Source organism: Lutra lutra, chromosome 15 (genome assembly GCF_902655055.1).
Source record: "Lutra lutra chromosome 15, mLutLut1.2, whole genome shotgun sequence".
Taxonomy (NCBI): Eukaryota; Metazoa; Chordata; class Mammalia; order Carnivora; family Mustelidae; genus Lutra; species Lutra lutra.
The window spans coordinates 13287132-13304930 of record NC_062292.1 but is presented as its reverse complement, the minus strand read 5'-3'; the positions used below and the strand labels follow the sequence as shown (position 1 = coordinate 13304930).

General features: G+C 39.0%; 1 long non-coding RNA gene across 2 annotated transcripts in view; it reads left to right on the top strand.

The window, feature by feature from the left end:
- LOC125086071 (uncharacterized) overlaps positions 1–17799 on the top strand; it is a 46722-nt gene that overhangs the window by 9950 nt on the left and 18973 nt on the right. The window contains exons 2-3 of one of the 2 annotated variants that reach the window (XR_007123089.1): positions 94–195; positions 11997–12051. This is a non-coding gene — a long non-coding RNA (uncharacterized LOC125086071). Of the gene's footprint in view, positions 1–93; positions 196–11996; positions 12052–17799 lie in introns of those variants that run through there. The other variant, XR_007123088.1, reaches the window with a different exon arrangement.

Below are 17799 nucleotides of genomic sequence, written 5' to 3'. Positions count from 1 at the left end.
CCAGCCTAAATCAAGGGTGAAGGTAGAAGAAAGATAATTTCAAATAAGTGAGATATCAAAAAAAAAATTATTTCTCATTTGCCCTTGTCTCAGGCAGCTGCTAGAGGGGATGCTCTGTCAAAATGAGTGAATTAACCAAGAGGAAGGCCTCAGAGCCTGGAATCAGGGGCTCCAGCTAGTTGCAAAGGAATAAAGGTAACTTTCAAAAATATTACTAACATAGAAGAGTGGAAAAAAAATTGAAGGAGTACAGGTGAAAGAAAAAATTAGTTAAGAAAATAGAAGCTAAGAAATAAGAGGTAGAGAAACACATACTCTGAACCTCTTTCAAGAATGAGATGGCAAATCTGTCCCTTAAGTGTCCTATCATCCAAAGCAAAAGGGAAGGTAACCTCACTTGCAAATTCCATAATGTCCTTAAGATAAAAACAAAGTGGTTGTTTCCAAAAAGACTTATTGTAGATCTTATGAAAGGGATCCTTCACTCTTAACTTTATCCCCATGATAGAATATTATGTTTCATGTGACTTTCTTAAAGAGTGTACCTTATGGGGCGCCTGGGTGGCTCAGTGGGTTAAGCTGCTGCCTTCGGCTCGGGTCATGATCTCAGGGTCCTGGGATCGAGGCCCGCATCGGGCTCTCTGCTCGGCGGGGAGCCTGCTTCCCTCTCTCTCTCTCTCTGCCTGCCTCTCCGTCTACTTGTGATCTCTGTCTGTCAAATAAATAAATAAAATCTTAAAAAAAAAAAAAAAAAGAGTGTACCTTATGGTCCCAAAGCATTACTAAGTAAAGACAATTCTGTAAGGACTCAGGAGTACGCCCCAGGATGAACCAAGAGCATGTGAATGGCTGGTCAGGATATTATTAATTGACATCCCATTAAACTTCACAGGAGGTTAGAGGAGGTTGGTAGGTTAGTCTGTTATCCTGAATAATTTAGCTCTTTCCCTGAACTAGCCCCCTTAAAGCAAAACATGTTCTTGTAACTGCGCTTGTGCTCGGTAAAAGGCAGTTTAGCAACTTTCTGGATGTTGGAGCGTGTTCACTGGGGGTCTCATGCCCCACCCCAAATGTCTTATCACGATATGCTGTCCTATCTCCGTTTCTTTTTTTAAAAAAAAAAGCACAAGAAGTGGAGGGTCAGAGGGAGAAGCAGACTTCCTGCTGAGCAGGGAGCCTGAAGTGGGTCTCGATCCTGGAACTCTAGGATCATGACCTGAGCTGAAGGCAGTTGCTTAACCAGCTGAACCACCCAGTCACCTCCATCTATCTCAGTTTCTGAGAGAAATTTTGATAAACGCAATTTTCTCTAATGCATTGTGTTTCCACTAATGTTTTAGTACAGTTAGACTAGGTTTTCTGGCTCTCCCATTAATCTAACTCTGAATTCAATTTGGATAGAAAACTTTTTAATTGCCCTGTTCCTTCCAACAGGTAACATTTAGGATATCATGTCCATCAAGCAATCTTTCATAAACATTTATTTCCTATAATCAGATTTATATTAATAATTAAGATCGCATTTAGTTAGAAGCTGTAGTTTGGACAACTAACTAGAATTTTCAGTTAACCATCCCCCTAACTGCGGATGCGAATTTACTGCACCACCTGTACGGTTGTCAGTTTTGAAAAATTCAACCCCTTAGGCTTTCATCTGATATATTTTCCATTAATAATAATTCTTAATGGGGGCACCTGGGTGGCTCAGTGGGTTAAAGCCTCTGCCTTCGGCTCTGGTCATGATCCCAGGGTTCTGGGATCGAGCCCTGCATTGGGCTCTCTGCTTAGCAGGGAGCCTGCTTCCCTTCCTCTCTCTCTCTGCCTGCCTCTCTGCCTACTTTCGATCTCTCTCTGTCAAATAAATAAGTAATATCATAAAAAATAATGATTCTTAATGGAAAATCAAGCATAATTTTTATAACTCATTGAATGTTTGCCATTATTTAAGCTATAGTTCACTGGTTATTGAATAAACCTTAGAAAGAAGTGGTTTTCTTTTTTTTAAGATTTTATGTATTTATTTGACAGAGAGAGACACAGTGAGAGAAGGAACACAAGCAGGGGGAGTAGGAGTGGGAAAAGCAGGCTTTCCGCTGAGCAGGGAGCCCAGTATGGGGCTTGATCCCAGGACCCAGGGATCATGACCTGAGCTGAAGGCAGAGGCTTTAACCCACTGAGCCACCCAGACGCCCCAGGGGTGTATTTTTTAAATAGCATTTGAACTAACCATTAGAAAGATAAAAGTTTTTGCTATTAATCTCTTTTGTGTCTAGCAGAATATGTTTATTTACACATAACTAAATCTCTCTGATACCCTACGATTTGAAACCTTAAAAGTAGACTTCTGTTTGTATAGTATTATTACCTGCTCTTTTCCAGGAAGCTTATTAATAGGATTATACTTCAAAATAATAAACTGCCTCACTGCCACTTATAGGTCAGTTATTACTATGGTAGCATTTCTGTTGTCTTTAATAGAATCTAGAAATGCTTGAAACCGAAGACTAGAATATACTGTGGTATCCCAATAAAGTCCATGGTGACATTTTTATTCTGACCTGAAGTAAATTTCCATATATTAAATAAAGATTTGGTGAAGTAATATTTCTTCTCTGTTAAATCAACATTTGTTATTTCTGCAAAAATATATCTAACCAGTTCTTTTATTTTTTTATGACTGTTGGTAATTTGTGGCTCTTCATAAGAATAGAAAAATGTTTTTATTGAACTTGATATGATTTATATGATTTATAAACAGTGATTTCTGAAATACTGAATGATGTATTTTTATAAATAAAACTTTCATAAATTTAGAAATCAGTTTTGTTAAGTGAGAAAATATCACAGATGTTGAAGAGCAGCTTTATTTTGTAAATAAAAAAGATTTCCAAATTTAGGCAAAATATTTTGACTTTAGAAAAATCTATACAACAAGAATTTCCAGAAGCAATATTGGCAAGATGGCAAAGTTAGAAGCCCTGGATCCTGCTTCCCTCACAAACATACTAAGTCAGCAACAATTCACAAACAGATTCACTTTATGTAAAATCTACAGACTAATTGTCAGGCTCTTGCACCCTAGGTGAAAATGAAACCAGACTCACCAAAGCCAATATTCAGGACCCCTTTTCACCAGAGTCCCTGCCTCCAGCACAGTGCCATACAATCAGGAGGAGAACCCTAACTCCTAGCTTCTCCTAGGGAAAAGAGAGTGTGGTTTATGCATCCAGCACCCTGGAATTTCCCACGGAGCTCCCAGAGGACTGATTTCTGTCCTGTAAGTCTTAGAACTCTGATGAGTCCAGCATAATCTAGCCATCTGAGGGAGAATGGAAACAGCAGCTTTGGCTGGTGAATGTCATAGATCTTCCCTCCTGCTGAGCACAAAGTGAACAGATGTCAGTCTTGGAGCTGTGATGGGTCTGATGCTATCTAACCACCTCAGGGAGAATAGGGACTGTGGTTTGGATGATAGATACAACAGCTTCCCCACCCCTGACTTAGCACGGAGCAAGCACACAAAAACCACAGCTTCCTGCTTTTCCTGTGGAGGGAAAGAGTTGACAGACACCCCCCACCCCACCCCGCCCCAGATCCCGGGCAGGGTCAAACGGTGGGAGTCTTCTCTTATACAAGGTCAGTCCGTGAACACTGGTGCAGGTGCCTATTTTGTAGAATGTACAAACACCAGCACAGACAAAGAAAATGATGGATCAGGCAAAGGTGTTCCAAACAAAGAAAGAAAATAAATTTCTGGAAACTGACCCTAGTGAAATGGAGTTATAGGATTTATCTGACAGAATTCAAAATAACTGTCATAAAGATGCTTTCTGAGGTCAAGAGAAAAATGCATGAACAAAGTGGGAATTTCAGCAAAAGCATAGGCAATATTTAAAAAGTACCAAGTAGAAACCATGGAGATGAAGGACATAATAACTAAACTGAAAAATTCACTAGAGGGGTTTAATAGCAGGCTAGAGCAAAGAGAAGAAAGAGTGTGAACTTGAAAACAAGTCATTGGAAATAATTCAGTCAGAGGAGCAAAAAGAAAAAGAATGAAAGACAGTGAAGAAAAGGGACTTATCCAACATAGTACTATATGCATTACGAAAGCCCCAGAGGAGAAGAAAGGAAGAGAGAAAGGATCAGAAAGCTTATGCAAAGAAAGAATGGATGCAGAGAAATCCACACTGAGACACACAAACTGTCAAAAGCCAAAGAAAAAGAGAATTTTGAAAGTAACAAGTAAAAATAAACTTGGCATGTTCAAGAGAACCTTCATAGGACTATCAGTGGATTTTTCAGCAGAAACCTTGCACGCCAGAAGAGGGTAGAATGATGTATTCAAAGTGTTGAAAGAAAAAAAAAAGCAAGACTACTGTACTTAGCAAAAATGTTCGTCATTAAAAGGGAGGGGAAATAGACTTTCCCAGACAAACAAAAGCTCAGAGAGTTCATCACCGCTAGCCCTGCCTTAGGAGAAATGCTAAAGAGAATTCTTCAAGTTGAAAGGATGCTAGATAACAACATAATAGCATAAGAAAGTATGAAACCTCGGTAAAGGTAAATACATAGACAAAACCAGAATATTGTATTCCTGTAATAGTAGTGAGTAAATTAATTTTAATTCTAGTATAAAAGTTAAAAGACAAAAGTATTAATAAGTCAAGCAGAGAGAGTCAATTATCATATGGTTTCACTTATTTGTGGAGCATAACAAATAGCATGGAGGACAAGGGGAGATGGAGAGGGGAGTTGAGGGAAATTGGAAGGGGAGGTGAACCATGAGAGACTATGGACTCTGAAAAACGATCTGGGAATTTTGAAGGGGTGGGGGGGTGGGAGGTTGGGGCACCAGGTGGTGGGTATTGTGGAGGGCACAGATTGCATGGAGCACTGGGTGTGGTGCAAAAATAATGAATACTGTTATGCTGAAAAAATAAAAAAAATTAAAAATAAAAAAAAAAAAAAAAAAAAAAAAAAAAAAAAAAAGACAAAAGTATTAAAAGAAAATATACCTTAAAAATATGTTAAAAGAGGGGGTCCTGGGTGGCTCAGTGGGTTAAGCCTCTGCCTTCGGCTCGGGTCATGATCTCAGGGTCCTGGGGTGGGGCCCTGCATTGGGCTCTCTGCTCAGCAGGGAGCCTGCTTCCCCCTCTCTCTCTCTGCCTGCCTCTCTGCCTCCTTGTGATCTCTGTCAAATAAAATCTTTTAAAAAATGTTAAAAGATACACAATATGAATGAATGTAAATTCTGACAACAGTAAAAAAGTATTGGGGGAGAAGTTGAAGTGTAGAGTTTTTATATGTAATTGAACTTACGTAGTTAAAATAGACTAAACCTGACTGGCTTAGTTGGAAGAACGTGCGATTCTTGATCTCAAGGCTGCAAGTTCAAGCCCCATGTTAGTTGTAGAGATAACTTAAAAATAAGATCTCTTTTTAAAAAAATAGACTGTTATAGCTATAAAATATTTTATGTAAGTTCCAAGGTAACCCCCCATACATGCACACAAAATTCCTATAGTAGTTACACAGTAGAAAAAGAGAAATTAAAGCATACCGATGCAATATATAGATATAGATAGACATATGTAGAGATATATATGGATATATAGAGTCATAGAGACATGTATATCCGTGTGTGTGTGTGTGTGTATGTATGTATATCCATACACAAAACAAGATGTAAAAATAGACAAGTACAAGACTAATAGGAAACAACCATATAGCAAAAATAAATTCTTTCCTATCAATAATTAACTGTAAGTGAATTGAATTCCCTATCAAAAGGCATAGAATGGATAAAAAAAACAAAAAAATAAGACCCAACAATATATTGTCTGCAAGAAACTCACTTTAGATTTAAGGACACACATAAGCTAAAAGTAAAGGGAAGAAAAAGATATTTCATGTAAATGGTAACCAAAAGAGTATAGAGGTGGCCATACATACATTAGAAAAAGTAGACTTTAAGTCAAAACTTGTCACGATACAAAGCACATCATATAATGTTAAGAAAAATTAGGGCGCCTGGGTGGCTCAGTGGGTTAAGCCGCTGCCTTCGTCTCAGGTCATGATCTCAGGGTTCTGGGATCGAGTCCCGCATTGGGTTCTCTGCTCAGCAGGGAGCCTGCTTCCCTCTCTCTCTCTCTCTCTCTCTCTGCCTGCCTCTCTGCCTACTTGTGATCTCTGTCAAATAAATAAATAAAATCTTAAAAAAAAAATTAAAAAAAAAAAGAAAAATTATACTGTGAACCATTATAAACCAACAAACTGGATAACCTAGAGGACATGGATAAATTTGTAGAATCATACGGCCTATCAGACTACATCATGAAGAAGTAGACAGTCTGAACAGGCTTACTACCAGTGTGGGTATTGAATCAGTAATCCAAAACTTCCTAACAAAAGACCAGGACAAGATGTTTTCACTAGTAAATTCTCCAACATTTAAAGAAGAGTTAACACCAATCCTTCTCGAACTCTTCCAAAAACCTGAAGAGGAGGGAATACTTCCAAACCGATTTTATGAAGCCAGTGTCACCCTGGTACCAAAGCCAGATGAAGATACCACAAGAAAAGGAAACTACATGCCAAGACTTCTAATGAATATAGATGCAAAAATCATCAACAAAATACTAGCAAGCCAAATGCAGCAGCATGGAAGTAAATCCACACATATATTATGAACTGGTCTTTGACAGAGGGGCCAAGAATACGTGGTGGGGCAAAGATAATGTCTTTAACAGATGGTGCTGAAAAAACTGGATATGCACATGCAAAAAAGATTGAAAGTGGACCCTTTCCTTACACCATACACAGAATCCACTCAAAATAGATTAAATACTTAAACATAAAACCCCAAATTGTAAAACACGTAGAAGAAAGAAGGGGAAAGTTTCATCACATTGGCCTTGGCAGTGATTTCATGAAAGTGACACTAAAAGCACTGGCATCAAAAATAAAAAATAAAGAAGCCAGGCTACATTGAACTAAAAAGTTTCTGGACAACAAAGGAAATAATCAACAGTGAAAAGGCATCCTATGGAATGGGAGAAAATATTTGCAAACCATTTGACTGATAAGAGGTTAATCTCCAGAATCGATGAGATGGCTAGTTTATGTTTCAGCTTGACTGGGCTCAAGGATGCCCAGATATCTGGTAAAACATTTCTGGGTATGTTTGTGAAGGCGTTTCTGGAAGAGCTAAGTGTTTGAATCAGTAGACTGAGTAAAGAAGATCACTTTGACCAAAGCGGGAGGCATCAGCCAATCCATAGAGGGCCTGAACAGAGCAAAAAGGCGGAGGACTGGTGAATTCTCTCTCTCTTTTGTTCTGGGACATCTATTTTTCCTGCCTTTGGACATCAGATCTTGTGGTTCTTGGGCCTTGAGACTCTAAGCCTTATACCATAGGTTCCCTGGTTCTAAAGCCTTTGAACACCTACTGAATTATATCACTGGTTTGACTGTTTCTCCAGATTGCCAATGGCAGGTTGTAGGACTTCTCAGCCCCTCCATAATCGTGTGAGCCAATTCCTATAATGAATTTTTTCTTGTACAAATATATATGTATATGTGTGTGTATATAATATATGTGTGTGTGTGTGTGTGTGTGTATATGTATAAAATTGATGCTGTTTTTCTGGAGAATCCTGACTGATACAACATATAAGGAAGTCCTACAACTCAGTAGTAAAAAAATTAAAAGACCAACAACAATAACCTAATAATCTGATTAGAAAATACATTAAGAAAAAAAAAAAAAAGAAAATACATTAAGGACTTGAAGACATTTCTCCAAAAAAGACATAAAGATCACCAACTATATGAAAAAATGCCCAATGTCACTGATCATTAGGGAAAAACAAATGAAAATCACAATGAGTTACCACCCCACGCCTTTCAGAGTGGCTAGTATCACAAAACAAAAGACAAGTGTTGGTGAGAATGTGGAGAAATTGGAACTTTTGCATACTTTTGGTGGGAATGCGAAATGGTGCCGCTGCTTTGGAAAACAGAATGGAGTTTCCTCAAAATATTCTCAATAAAAGTAAAATATGATCCAGCAAGCCCACCTCTGAGTATCCGAAAGAATTGAAATCAGGATGTCAAAGAAATATTAGCACTGCTATGTTCATTGTAGCACTAGTCACAATAGCTAGAGTATGGAAAGAGTGTAAACTTGTCCATCAACAGATGAATGGATAGAGTGTGGTCTATACACGCAACGGGTTACTATTCAGCCTTAAAGAAGGGAATTCTGTGATATGTGGTAACATGGATGAATCCTGAGAACATTATACTAAGAGAAGTCAGTTACAGAAAGATAAATACTGCACAATTCCACTAATATGATGTCTCTAAAATAGTCAAGTTCAGAGAATCAAAGAGTGGAATGGTGGTTGTCAGGGATTGGGAATTTACTAATCCCAGCATAAAGTTTGTTAAGCAAGATGAATAATCTTCAAGGCTCTGCTGTACAATGTTATACCTATAATCAACAATAATGTACATGTAAATTTTTGTTGAAGGCATAGATCTTTGGAATGAATCAAGGATCTCTTCCTCTTTTTCTTGCTGTCTCTATTTCATACCTTTGAATGGGCATGGTCTGTTTTTGTCTATATGCTTGGTGTGCTTAGTATGCTTGGTTTGTGTGTGTGTGTATTTGGGTGTAGTATGAATGTTTCAATAAGGTGCCTGCCTCTCCACACCCACTTTCTCTTCCATCTCTGTACCCTAGGATCAGAACGATTTGAGGGACGGTCGTTATTTTCCCACACCTTTCATAAGGGAAGTGTCTTTACATAGCTGAGGTGTCCACTAAACACTGTCTTCAAGTGAAGATATACGATCTCCTTGTATTAGATTTATAATTTCATACGATTAGTAGAGGGAAAAGAAAAACATAAAATCATTTTTAAAAGCAGGGTAGGCATAGGATGAGTGCACATCAGGCCCCTGGAAATAAACAGCCTATGGGAGGAGGGGCCAGTCATAACCAGAGCACTGACTGGGGAGCTGTGGATTCCACGACTGGGGCCTCTCTGACTGTCTGTGAGACCTGGATGAGTCCCTGGGCCCCTGTTTGTTTCCTCATCTGGAAAATGTGGGGGCCCAGTGACCTTTAGGACTCCTTCCACTTCTGTGGTTCTGTGCTTTAAAGGACTTTTAAATAAGAGAGTACTTGACTTGCCAAAACTTCAGCCTTAGCCTTTTTTTTTTTTTTTTTTTTTTGCTTCGTTCTGTTGTGCCTTCACTCTATCGTTGTGATGTAAACATGAGTCTTTCAGAATTTTTTCCAGTGGGAGTCTGAGCTGGGGGATTTGGGTCATGTGATAGACTGCCTAACCTCATTCTAGCAGCTTCCTTAGATCATCGTATGTTTAGGAGAAAAACAAGCCAGTCTCTTCAGAACAAAAAAGAGTTTACTTGACATCACTATTATGTTGGTCTGATAAATTATTCTCTAAAATTTTCAGCCAGATTAAATGGAGTAATTTCACTTTTTACCTCCCCCCTCCCCCCTGCCCAAGCCTCTCTCTTACTCTCAAACAAACCTGTATTTTTTTAGAATAAGGGCAAAGTAAATTCACTGGCCAAGTTGCCGGGTGTAAGCTCTTATCATAATTCCCTTTATCCTCCACCGGGAACTCCCAAGTGTTGTTCCCTTTCCAATGTTAATAGCACTCTCCGGGATTCTTGGTGTTAACCTACCTCTTTTCCATCCTGAACTCCGGATCTCTACTCCTTCATTAGCATTTTAAAGGCTTTGAGGAATTTATCCTCAGGCAAAACACAAGGCTACCACACATTGCCCGACTCTCGGAGCATATTAATTCTAGTTTTTCAGGCAGAAAAACAAATGTATATGCAAACAGATTCAGACAGCGGAAGAGGTAAGTCTTTTTCACACTGCAGACCCTGAGTCTTTCCCAGAAGTAATACTTCCGAGTTTTCTGCCACAATTAATATTTTTTCAATTAAACCATATATTATCTTTGGTTTGAGTTACCTTCTCTAAATGAAAATTACTGTCTTGTTGCTTTTAAGCTGCATACACAAGTTGATTTATTATCATTGTTTAACACCTTTGCATGCTGTACTTTAATATTTAAGATGAAAAATAGATAAAAATCCAAATTATATTAGCAGTGAAAAAGGATTAAAGGAATACCAAACTGAAAGCAAAGATTTGGTTTGGGTACAGGCTCCACCCTGTAAATCAAGTAATTTGTAAGAGCCATCTACTCTAAATTCTGAAATTCTGTGACTTTCTGTACCTACATCTATATATACGTGACCAAATCTTCCATGATCACAATCACAAATTTGTGTAGGAGGAAAAGGAAAATTTGAAAGGGAAGAAAGAAACTAACATTTTTTGAGAGCCCAATATACCCCAGATCTGGTGTTAATGACAGGTAACTATTTCATTTTGTTTTCAGAGCTTTAGGAGATAAGCTTTTTCTCTGTGTGATAAAATGGAAATATCTTCAGGATAAATTGTAATGGTAAAAAAAAAAAAAAAGGTAAAATTCAGATGAGCATGTATGGCATGATCCCATTGATTAAAAAAAAAAAAAAAAGATCCTGTATATGCCTAGAAAAATTCTGGAAAGTTCCACAAGAAAATGTTGGCCATGGTTAACTCTGGTAAATGTTACTGGCAGTTAAGAATAAAGAGAAAGATTTTTACTTTCATTTTTATATCTTTTTGCACTTTTTAAGAAAAACCAAGAGCGGGTATTAACCTAGTTCTTATATCCCCTTTAGGAGAAAGGAAGTAAGAGAAGACTTTGAATAGCTAAGAGAATCAGTATCTGTTGTGCACCTTATTTTATTGTTCTGTTCATGTGAAGAAAATGATATTTTAAGTAAAAGAAAAGATAGGTTGCCTAAGTATAGATAAATGCATAAGGGTTTTTTTGGTGGGGGGATTTTTGGGGATTCAGAGGGGAGATCCTAACTTGTCTTTGTTCTGCTATCAGAATCTAACTTTCAGCTTATTGGCAAATGTGGCTCAGAGATGGATGGATGTGGGGTGAGATAAAGACCTGCGTGTATATAGGATGATGTGATCACAGGATTTAGTTCTGGTTGCCCGGAGTCAGATTTGCTCATTTCTTTATTCTTCTGCACTTTGGTGTATAAAGTGTGTTTTGCATTTGAATAAAATGCCCTCAAGTACCGGAAAAAATTCTGAAACTCTACCTGGTATTCATACCCTAAGACAACTCTGCACCTCAAAGATATCCAAATACAGAGTTGGCGGAAAGGTGTGGTATGTGATGTTTACAGGTTTGGGTTCAAATAAAACGGTATCCCACCCTCAGTCTCAGGCAAGAGAGGCTTTCTGTCCTGGGTGGTGGGCTTCAGAGGGCCCTGTAAATTCACACACAGACACACACACACACACTGTACTCAAGAATACACGGGGACCTCTTGGGATCCGGTGCTCAGCCCTAACATGGTACAAGCCTGCAGCCCTGAACATCTGCTTCAGTGACTGACACAGTTCAGGTCCAACAGAACATAAATTCTGTGAAGATCTGGGTTATAACCACATACCGAGTGATTTTACTAAAATGAAGGTAATTAGGGGCGCCTGGGTGGCTCAGTGGGTTAAGCCGCTGCCTTCGGCTCAGGTCATGATCTCAGAGTCCTGGGATCGGCTCAGGTCATGATCTCAGAGTCCTGGGATCGAGCCCCGCATCGGGCTCTCTGCTCAGCAGGGAGCCTGCTTCCTCCTCTCTCTCTGCCTGCCTCTCTGCCTGCTTGTGATCTGTCAAATAAATAAATAAAATCTTTAAAAAAAAATAAAATGAAGGTAATTATATAGCATTTATGAATTAAGTATGTCTTGATTTTATTACTCAGCCAATACAGCTCATCAACAGAAAACCCAGACGTATGAAATAATAAGGAAATTCTGTTGCCTTTCTTATTTTGCTCATGTAAAAAAACCACAGCTTTCTCCGATTTTTCAGCTTGGGTGTTGTATTAGTCAGCTTGGGCTGCCATAGCAAGATGCCACGGCCTGGGTGGCTTAAACAACAGATACTTCTTTTTCTCACAGTTCTGGAGGCTGGATGTCCAAGACCCAGGGACCACAAGGTTGTTTGCTGATGAGTTTCTGGTGAGTGTTTTCGGAGGGTTAGGGCTTCAATGTATGAATTTGAGGGGGAATGACACAATTCAGTCTATGGAAGGTGTTTTTGTCAAAGTATATCTATAGAATAAGTTTACCCAACAGTTTGACGGCTTGATTTATAACTTTTACATATTTAGACGTACGGTGTTGGTCCTCCGTTTGTATTCTCGCCCTGGACCCCACAAATATGAGGGGCAGGCCTCTAACAAAGAGTAAGTATTTGGCACAGTTTGTGGGTCAGAGTGGCTTCCAGCAACACTAGCTCAAGGCGTCTTTACAGAAGATATTTGTCAAAGAGTAAGGCTGTCTTTCAGTGGAATGATCTATAGCACGAGGCGGTAAGTTCTTTGTCATAGGACATGTGAAAGCAGAGGATGGTTGATCAAATGGCAGAGTTGTTGAGAGATATGCCCGTGCTGAATTAGGTGATCATTAAGACCCTTCCCAATTTTAAAATCCTATGAAAGCCTCATTATCTAGAAATAGAGGCAGTCAGGTCTTCCTCCTTACTTATATCTTCTAGAACAATGCCAGCTTTCTAAATGCTGGAGTCCGAGAAATTTTCCTAGGGCACTTAGTTTCTTCTGAATGTTTTGATTAGTATCTATATAATCTTTTAAGCCACAAAAGCTGTTTTTGAGTTGTGTATGCTTTCAAAGACAGGAAGACTTTTGGGATATTTCAGGTTAAGCAGTGAAACTCCTATTTAATGAGAAAACAAAAACAAAATCCCAAACCAAAAATGCATTGCTTTCTGTAAGTGTAGTTCAGATAATTTCTAAACAAGGTATTTGCTTCATATATAATCACAATCATAAAGGGATATTACAACAGATTTGACATACTCTAGAAAATAAGTGTCTGGAGAGCTTGAAAGTTTTATTCACCAAGATCTAGCTATGAAGAAGCTGGAGTTACTGATGGTCTTCCTTACCCCAGAGCTTTCTTTTGCTGATGAAAACTGTACGTTTTTATAGGAAAGGGAACAAATGTCTTGTACTGAGAATAGTAAAGCAGGAATAGACCTTAGTGGTAGGTCACCTAATCCTTAAAACTCATTGTACTAGTAGAGGACTTCTCCTCTCCTCAGAGGAGATAGACAACTTGCCTAAAGTGACACAGCTAGTTCTAGTAAAACCAGGAGACCAACGTCTCTTCTGCTTCTAGTACGGTATTTGTTTCCATACACTCCGGGGCCATGCCGGTTTATTAAACCATTTAGAAGCTGGATTCCTAATAGTAAGGATCTAAAGCGCATTAGGTAGAACAATGTTCTTGTTCACAAACAAAACAAAACAGAATTTACCTAACAACATATCTGAGGTTGTGATGACAGTTTCCGTGTCTGAGCTCTATTATTCTAAGTATTGAAATCATACAGATAGTCCAGAATTTCCAAACTAGAGTCAGTGGAGGCCATTATACTCTCTCTCTCTTTCTCTCCATCTCAGTGAATGACATTCAGATCCTGCCATCCTTCTTTCTGTCACTGTTTATCCTTTATAAAAGCAAAAACAAACACAAAACCTGTAGGTATTTATAGTCTTTCTCGATAAAATGTTACACACGGGGCACCTGGGTGGCTCAGTGGGTCAAAGCCTCTGCCTTCAGTTCAGGTCATGATTCCAGGGTTCTGGGATCGAGCCCCGCATCGGGCTCTCTGCTCAGCGGGGAGCCTGCTTCCTCCTCTCTCTCTGCCTGCCTCTCTGCCTACTTGTGATCTCTGTCTGTCAAATAAATAAATAAAATATTAAAAAATAAATAAATAAAAATTTAAAAAATGTTGTGCTGCAGAATGTAAATCAGAAAATTCTTTCTGAAGTTCAGAGGGCTCCAGAGGAAACTCCCTTAAGGCACTTGTATATATGGCAAAAGAATATAGGAAAACTAGAAAAAAAAAGTGAGAAAAAGAGATGGAAACCATAAAAGGCAACTTCACTTGCTAAACACAGACCGTGAAAGGAACTGAAACACGAAGGAAAAGGCATCAAAACTGGAACTTGGGTCACATCTAACTTAGAAGAGGAGTGAGAGAGGGCAGGACTGAAGGCTCGGGGTGTTAACTGAAGAAAACCCAAAACAGGAAATGAAAGTCAAATGACAAAAGACAAAGGGAAATTAAGAATTCTTTATAGAAGGAACTAGAGGAATAAAAAGGAAAATATTACCTTATTAGGTGTTGGGGAGGGAAGTCCATACCACTGAGCCCACTCAGCCCACACACAGATTCTGAGGGAGTCCGTGCTCTCCCTGTCTCCCAAGAGGCCTCACAGCCCCGCATGTGTTACTCATGGGGAATTATCTCCAAAAGCCCCAATTTCCTGAACTGTAAGTTGGTAGTAACAGTGCCTTCCTAAAAGGGTAAACCAGATAATGTTGATAAAGCATTTAGCGTAACGCCTGGTCCCTAATAATGCTGGGTACATGGTAGCTGTTATTAATGTCATTATGAACTTATTAAACCAAATTTGTATTCTTTCCTTATGCTAATAATTATTTATTACAGATATAGGATGGTAGTTTTATGACCTTCAAATACACAGGTAACTACCCTTTGAGTAGATGAGGCCATCGTTTATAATAATCTGTTTTTGTGAACATCCTCAATGATGGGTCATTAGTTACAAATTTTACTGTCTCAACTAAAAAGAGTAGAATAGAGTCAGCTTAAGCAATTTTCCCAACATGATACAGTAAGTCGGTGACTTAGCTGAATACGAGATCTGAATCTTAGAGTCCTGTACTCTAGCTAGAATGTCCCACTAGGATAAAAATAGCCAATTAGTTATTGTACATTCTTATTTATGAGCTACATCATGAAGCACAATCTAAGCGATGATTTGGACTGATTCAATTACAGAAAATCTACATTTTCCATGTGGTATTAAATATTTCTTGAAAGGAATACCTAAAGCACCATGTATATTTGCAAAGTAGGGATGGCAAACATTGCAGAGATGGAAGCATTTAACATTTAATTTATGCTCATATTACGGCAAAGCAAGTCACTCACAGGTTGATGTCTGATTAGAAAACCTCCTGATCTTCTACTCTTGTCACATGAAAAGTTTCTGTTTTATTTTTTTGGCCTTATTTTCTGTCCCTCTTCAAGACTAATATAAATACTAGTGATATTAATGTGAATAACCAATATTCCTGAGATTTTCCCACACCTTCCCTACCTCTCAGGTCTCTAGTTTTCGGTTATAAGAAGTTACATAGAAGAAGGATGTAAATTGATAAAGAGATTACGGGGTGAGCATTCTTCATCCTAAATGTTATAGTAGGGACCAGAAAGGCCATAGAGGCTATAAACATCTAGATAAGGGGTCCCAGATTTAGGGTTTTGACCTCAGTGAATTTCCAAAAAGTTGGGGAGATTGGCATTTTAATGTTGCCAAGTAGACATTTAAACAACAGCTACTACCATATACTAACAACATTCTTTACTGAAAGAAAGACCATGTGAACTTTATGAAAGACCTACTAGGAGGACACCTGGGTGGCGAAGTTGACTGAACGGCTGATCTTGATTTTGGCTCAGGTCATGAGCACAGGGTTGTGAGTTGGAGCCTACAGTCACACTCCGTGGTGGGCATACAACCTGCTTAAGATTCTCTCTCCCTCTCTCTCTGCCCCTCTGCACCTGATTTGTTCTCCACTGCTGTGTGCACACATACTCTCTCTCTCTAAGAAAAAGAAAAGAAAAACCTACCATGAAGGGACAAAAATGTCAGTGTGCAGGCAATTAAGAAGTGATAAGTAATGAACAGTCTCATGCATGTGTGTGTTTTCTGAATTTTAAAGTTTTTTCTCATTTTGCTGGAGACCAGTGGAAAAAGACTGGCCTAATTCATGGACTGATCTTTGAGAGCTCCTCCAGAGACTTCCAAAGAATCCTTTTGGGGGCCAGATAAATACAAAATACAGAAATAACCCGGTGACTCTTATTGGGGCGGTTACTCTATTCCAGGCCTGCGCTGAGCACGTGGCTTGCCTGAAGGATGAGGACCTCCTGGTGATGTTTGAAGAGAGGAGACTGCCCCTGCTTTTTTTTCTGGTTGTCATCACCCTGAAAGCCACTAGGACCCCAGAGATCTCAATGGTGAGCCACTCTTTCCAAAAACATGATCATCATATGAACAGTTGAAGCTATAACATAACAATAGCTTGACTAGCCCTTTGGAGGCAGCAGAATCTAGCCACAACTGGGATACAATGTTCTCCTTTCACAAAGGGACAGAAAGTTGCCAGGTTTTTTGCCACAAGCTTCTGTGCTGTGACAAAGCCCTGCTTTGACCAGTGTACTGGGCTGGTCTGAGACCAAACAGCCAGCCAGTGATGACAAATCAAAAATAGCCCCAGAGTCTAAATCAAGACACATGGCCAGTGACCACCCTGAGTCACGCAGACCCATTTGTTACATACTTTATTTTTGGAGAATTTTAGTAGGGACCGAAAGTGTTTCGTTTGCTGGTTCTTCTCTCCAAATAAGATTACAAAGAAAGGAACTAAGTCATGTGGTTTTGTTTAACTTACCATGAAGGTTGCAGCTAGTAGAGATGATGTGATTCCTCAGCTCTGTAAAACCCATGGCTAATTGGTTGGGATGATCTATCTCTCTGAATCACCTAAATCAGCAAGAAGATAGTGGCTCACAGTCTATTGCATAAGAAAAGTTTGCTCCTGGGAACGCAGCTATCGTCCTAAGATCTTTGTTGCCACTCAAGGTGACAAAACACAAGTAAATGAGAATGTTGATGTGGGATGGAATGTAGAGAATGTAGGAGAAAGTTTGTGTGCCTTATCTAGGCCTATTTCCTACTTAAGATTTGAGTTAATTCTATAAATGTTTATAATTTGCATTGTAAATACTCTTCATCTTAACAAACGTATTACTATCCTCAGCCTTAAAAATGATTTCTATGGTACATGTAACCTAGATTTTCACCATCATTTGGTCCTCTTACCACTCCAAACCCATATCCTGCTGTTTTCCTTCCAAGTGCTGCTCCTCAGCCTTCTCTTTGTTCTTGAAAAATGCCAAGATCAACCCTGGAGCCTTTGCATTAGCTATTTCTTCTACCTGCAGTGGTCTCCCTATCATCGTCACATAGCTGGCTGTTTCTTATCACTTAGGTCTCTCTTCAAATACCATTTCTTGGACAAGCCTTCTCTGACCACCTCGGCTGGAGTAACCCATCCTGTCAGGCCCTTTCTAATACTTTATTTTATTATCTTTATAGCACTTATAAATATTAAAATATCTTACTTATTTGCTAATTTATCATTTGCCTTCTCTGGCATGAAAGCCCTATGAAAGCAAGGACTTAGTCATGTTCATTCCTATAGCCCGGCACTGGAATAATGTCTGGCACACAGCAGCACTCAATAAATGTTTGTCGAATGGAAGAGTTCACTAGCATTTTCATATCTTGTCACCTTTATCCCAGAAAGTTCACATCTAATGGTACAAAGGCTACCCCATATTCATTAATTTTCTTGATTATTTTGCAGTGAAGGCAGGCCAAATGACTCATGGTACAAGTGATCTGGCTTCACTTTCTGTCATTGATCATATCACTGAACAGTTCCCAATCTCCTCTTCACTTAAGTTATACAGCCCAGTCTAAAAGAGC